We start from the raw sequence: 6,000 nt of genomic DNA, 5'->3' as shown, positions 1-6,000 counted from the left end.
GCCATCTTGGAACCATGAGGACACAACCCATGGACAGCATGGAAAGAGAAACGAGCTTCAGAGTTGCCCTCCGTGTGGCTTTCTTGCTATGTGAAATGATGCATTTTCCTTCATTGTTAAGCTAACTGCATTGCATTCTCCATTACTTGCAGCCAAAAGCATACCCACTGAGACATGCCTGTCCTCTACACTACCTCCTATGGTGTAGAGTTTTACATAACTATTTATATTCAGGCAATAAACACAAAACCATGAACATTGACCCTCATGTGGAATTTAAGGATTACTAAACTTTTTTCTGTTAACCTAGATTTCTCCTGTATTGATTTTGGAATCCAACCCCTGGGGCAGGCGCTGAGGCACCCTGAGGAAAGGGCTGTGATTGTCCAGTGCCAAAAGTGACCCACAAAGCAAAGTGTCTCCAAAGGACAGAGACCACAATTGACTCATTCTCATTCATACCCTTGAACCCAAGTACAGCATCTGGAACACAGCAGGAGCTCAATAAATAAGTGTTGTATGAATGGATGGACAGAACAAGAAAAGTCCAAGCCCTTTCATTCATTGTATTATAAGCTTGCAAGCTTAATTAGTACAATTAAAATACATAAGCAATATCTTAGTTTCTTTAATAATTCCCCTTAATTTACACGCTCTCTTTATTTGAGCAATAAATAATTCCCCAGGTGTTTGAAGAATGTTATTAGAATTGGACAGTCCCTGTGTTGGAGACAGGGCCATTAAAGCTGGTATTTCTTCTCCCTCCCTCCCTCCCTCCCTTCCTTCCTTTCTTTTTCTTTTTCTTTTTTTTTTCCAAGACAGGGTCTTGTTCTGTCCCCAGGGTGGAGTGCTGTTGCATGATCATGGCTCACTGCAGCCTCAACCTCCTAGGCTTAAGCGATCCTCCTGCCTCAGCCTCCTAAGTAGCTGGGACACACCACCATGCCTAGCTATTTTTTTTTTTTTTTTTTTTTATACAGGGTCTGTATTAGTCTGTTCTCACACTGCTAATAAAGATATACCCAAGACTGGGTGATTTATAAAGGAAAGCAGTTTAGTGGACTCACAGTTCCACATGGCTGGGGAAGCCTCAAAATCATGATGGAAGGTAAAGGAGAAGCAAAGGCACGTCTTACATGGTGCCAGGAAAGAGAGCTTGGTACAGGGGAACTCCCATTTATAAAATCATGAGATCTTGGCCAGGCGTGGTGGCTCATCATGTATTCCCAGCACTTTGGGAGGCTGAGGTGGGCAGATCACCTGAGGTCTGGAGTTCAAGACCAACGTGGTGAAACCCCATCTCTATTAAAAATACAAAAATTAGCCGGGTGTGGTGGCGGGTGCCTGTAATCCCAGCTACTTGGGAGGCTGAAGCAGGAGAATCACTTGAACCTGGGAGGCAGAGGCTGCGGTGAGCTAAGCTGAGATGGCGCCACTGCACTGCAGCCTGGGTGAGAGTGAAACTCTGTCTCAAAAATAAGTAAATAGATAAATAAATAAATAAATAAATAAAACCATCAGATCTCATGAGACTTATTCACTACCATGTGAACAGTATGGGGTAAACCACCCCTATGATTCAATTACCTCCCACCGGGTCCCTCCCACAACACGTGGGAATTATGGGAGCTACAATTCACGATGAGATTTGGGTGGGGACATAGCCAAACCATATCCGGGTCTCACGATGCTGCCCAGGCTTTTCCTGTACTCCTGGGCTCAAGCATCCTCCTGCTTTTGCCTCCCAAAGTGCTGGGATTACAGATGTGAGCCACTGTGCCTGGCCAAAGCAGGCATTTCTATACAGCCTGACCTGCTCCCAAATCAGGACCCCTCCTGTCACAGCCACGGTCCCCCTCCACCTACATTTCCACCATTAGCACCATTTCCTCTGTATTAAACAGCAAAGATGGAGAGATTTGCCCCAGAAGCCCCTGTGACACTGCACTGGGCTCAGACAAGACATCCCTTCCCTTTTCCCATCAGCACATTAGCTTGGGCTGTTCAACAGATAAGTTCTTGTCAACCAGAAGATTCTGAAAGCTGTCTTCGAGGGAGTAGCAGGGAAGCAGGACAGCCAAGAAAAATCATTTCAAAGCACTTAAAGATGCCAGGTCAAGAGAGAGGGCACTGGAAATGAAAGATGGTGCAGCCGCTGCGCAAAACAGTTTGGCGGTTCATCAAAAAAATTAAACGTGGAATTATTATATGACCCAGCAATTCCACCACTAGGTATATAGCCAAAAGCATCAAGAACAGGTGTTCAAACAAAAACGTGTACAACAGTGTTCATAGCAACACTATTCACAATAGCCAAAAGGCGGAAACAACCCAAATGTCCATTAACGAACAAAGGGATAAACAAAATGTAGTAGTAACCAAACAACAGAATATGATTCAGCAATAAAAAGGAATGATGTACTGATCCATGCTACAACATGGGTGAACCTTTAAAACATTATGCTAAATACAATAAGCCAGATGTAAAAGGCCACATATTTTATGATTCCATTTATCATATTTATCATAAAATCACATATTTTATGATTTCAGAATCATATAATGGAATCTGGAAGAACCCAGAATAGGCAATTCCACAAAGACAGAAAACAGTTTAGTGGTTGCTAGGGGATGGGGATAGGAGAGATAAGGAGTGACTGCTAAATGGGTACAGGGTTTCTTCTTGGGGTGATGAAATGTTCTGGAACTAGATAGTGGTAATGACCACAAGACATCGTGAATGTACTCAATGCTGCTGAATTGTACACTTAAAAATAATTAAAATGATGAATTTTATGTTATGTGTATTTCATCTTTTTTTTTTTTTTTTTTTTTTTTTTTTTTGAGACAGGGTCTCACTCTGTCACCCAGGCTAGAGTGCAGTGGCACGATCATGGTTCACTGCAGGCTCAAACTCCTGGGCTCAAGTGATCCTCCCACTTCAACCTCCTGAGTAGCTGGGACTACAGGCATGCACCACCATGCTCAGCTAATTTTTTTGTTTTGTTTTGTTTTTTATGAGACAGAGTTTCAGCCTGTCGCCCAGGCTGGAGGGCAGTGGCACAATCACAGCTTACAGCAGCCTCCATCTACCAGGCTCAAGTGATTCTCTCGTCTCAGCCTCCCAAGTAGCTGGGACTACAGGCATGCACCATCACGCCTGGCTAATTTTTGTATTTTTAGTAGAGATGGGGTTTCGCCATGTTGGCCAGGCTGGTCTTGGACTCCTGACCTAAAATGATCCATCCACCTCAGCCCCGCAAAGTGCTGGGATTACAGGCATGAGCCACTGCACCTAGCCTCAGCTAATTAAAAAAAAAAATTTTTTTTGTAAAGACGGGAATCTCACTATATTGCCCAGGCTGGTCTTGAACTCCTGGTCTGAAACGATCCTCCTGCCTCAGCCTCCCAAAGCACTGGGATTATAATTATCACGTTAAAAAAACAGTATGGCTGCCTGGGAAGGGTGGCTAGAAAACCAGAGTAAGGGGATCTCAAAGGACCAGGGGACCTGGGGAGGCCAGCTGGGGCCACCCTCTGCGTTTAAGTGAGGCTGAGCCCAGCTCCTGCAGTGGGAATGATAGATTCTGGCCCAGGCCAGAGCTCTCTTACCTACTTGGACCCCTCCCCACTCGTCTCCTTTAAGTACCTGTCAATTCAATTTAGCCTTGTGAAGTCTCCACTAAGGAATCCACAGTGTCACCAAGATGATGTCAATCAAGGAAAAAGATCAATCCTAACTATTGGGCCATGACAGCTGACCTTTGATGAAAGCAGAGAATTGCAAAAGGAATCAGATTAAAGATGTTTAATTAATGGTGTCTGGAGCTGCTTCCCAAGAAACGCCATTTGGAAAATCTGAAGGAGAGAAATGTTCCCCAGCCCAGACAGCAAGCCATGACCTTCTTATAGCCTGAAGAGGAGCTGCTTGCCAAGGGCCAAGATTTATGGGGTGGACTCCGTTCGCAAAGGAGATGTAATCACATCTCACTTGACATTTAGTAGAAACAGGCCTACATCCCAGGAACAAAAGCATCAAGAACAAAGTGGTTAGTGGCTGCTGCACAGACACATACAATATATACATTTGTCTTGAGTTTGAGCCGCCCAAACATCGAGTTTGGGAATGCCCCTGCTTATGAGGCTGAGTGGAATGCAGAACTTGCCTGCTACTGCAGATGCTAAGATGCCAGCTAGTCGCTTTCCCATCCTCTCGTGCAGCTGAGGCAGGGGCTTGTCATAATCTCTGCCCACCAAATACACTCGAGCTGGCCTTTGGATTTGGAACCAGAGACACAAAGAAGCTGGTGGCCCCTTAAGTGGCAGCAGCAGCAAAAGTTCCTGGCGTGGTAGGGGCAGTTGAGTGAGCCACAGCCTCTAGTCATCAGACTAGGGCTCCGATGCCTTCAAGGGCTTGTTTCCGCCTCGGTAGCGCCAAGCAGAATTCTGTAGCTCACCTGTGAGCACTTAATAGTGCTGCTTAAATCAGCAAAAGTTGGCTTCTGTTGCCTGCAATTAAGAACACAGTTCCCAGGTGCACTAGCTCAGGCCTGTAATCTCAGCACTTTCGGAGGTGGAAGCAGGCGGATCACTTGAGCCCGGAAATTTGAGACAAGCCTGGGCAGCATGGCGAAACCCCATCGCTACAAAAAAATACAAAAATTAGCCGCTGGTGGTGGCGCAGGCCTGTAGTCCCAGCTACTCAGGGGCTGAGATGGGAGAATTGCCTGAGCCCGGGATGTCGAGGTTGCAGTGAGTTGAGACTGCACTCCAGCCTGGGTGACAAAACAAGACCCTATCTCAAAAAAGGAAAAAAAAAAAAAAAAAAAAAAAAAGCGTCTCATTCCTTCTGGTACTGGCTTCCAACAAACCCCTGCTGGAGTAGTCATGTGACCCAACCTGAACCAATCATAGTGTCTCATCCCTCCAGTTACAGTGATTGGTCTAAAGTTGGACATGTGACCCACACAGAGCCAATCAACATCTTTCCCTGGGATGTTTCTACTGTGGAAGAATCCCTTTCCTTCTGGGGACATGGAACTCAAAGACTATAAAACGGGGAAAGGGGGGGCGTGGGGGTCAGCAGCTATGTTCCCCACCCTCAGGGAGGAGATGATCTGCAGTAGGAAAGAGTGAAGCCAACAGAGACAGGAAGACAGAGAGAGGAAGAGAAGCCTGGTATCCTTTGAGTCCCCGCTCCCACCATACTTTCTGTGGTGTGATTATGCAAATCTATAAGTTCCTTTTTTTTCTGAGACAAGGTCTCCCTTTGTCACCACCCAGGCTGGAGTACAGTGGTGCAGTCAAGGCTCACTGCAGGCCAGGCGCGGTAGCTCACGTCTGTAATCCCAGCACTTTGGGAGGCCGAGGTGGGCGGATCACTTGAGGTCAGGATTTCGAGACCAACCTGGCCAACATGGACAAACCCCCTCTCTACTAAAAACACAAAAAATTCACCGGGCTTGGTGGTGGGCATCTGTAATCCCAGCTACTCAGGAAGCTGAGGCAGGAAAATCACTTGAGCCCAGGGGAGGCAGAGGTTGCAGTGAGCCAAGATCATGCCATTGCACTCCAGCCTGGACAACAGAGCGAGACACCATCTCAAAAAAAAAAAAAAAAAAAAAAGTTCACTGCAGCCTTGAGCTCCTGGGCTCAAGCAATTCTCCCACCTTGGCCTCCTGAGTACCTGGGACCACATACACACCACCACACCCAGCTAATTTTTTTTATATTTTTTATTTTGTAGAGTTGGTGGGGGAGGGTCTCACTATGTTGCCCAGGCTGGTCTCGAACTCCTGGCCTCAAGTGATCCACCTGCCTCGACCTCCCAAAGTGCTGGAATTACAGGCATAAGCCACTGCACTTGGCCCTATAAATTCCCTTTTCTTGCTTAGGCTCATTTGGATTGGATTTTTGCCATTTGTAACAAAAGTCCTAAGTAATGGAGGTGGAGAAATGTTGCTTTATTCAGGACACGGCCTCATGGGCCTTTCTCTTGAG

Source organism: Pongo pygmaeus, chromosome 13 (genome assembly GCF_028885625.2).
Source record: "Pongo pygmaeus isolate AG05252 chromosome 13, NHGRI_mPonPyg2-v2.0_pri, whole genome shotgun sequence".
In the NCBI taxonomy this organism is placed as follows: Eukaryota; Metazoa; Chordata; class Mammalia; order Primates; family Hominidae; genus Pongo; species Pongo pygmaeus.
The sequence above is the reverse complement of the archived record's forward strand: the minus strand, read 5'-3'. Positions refer to the sequence as shown.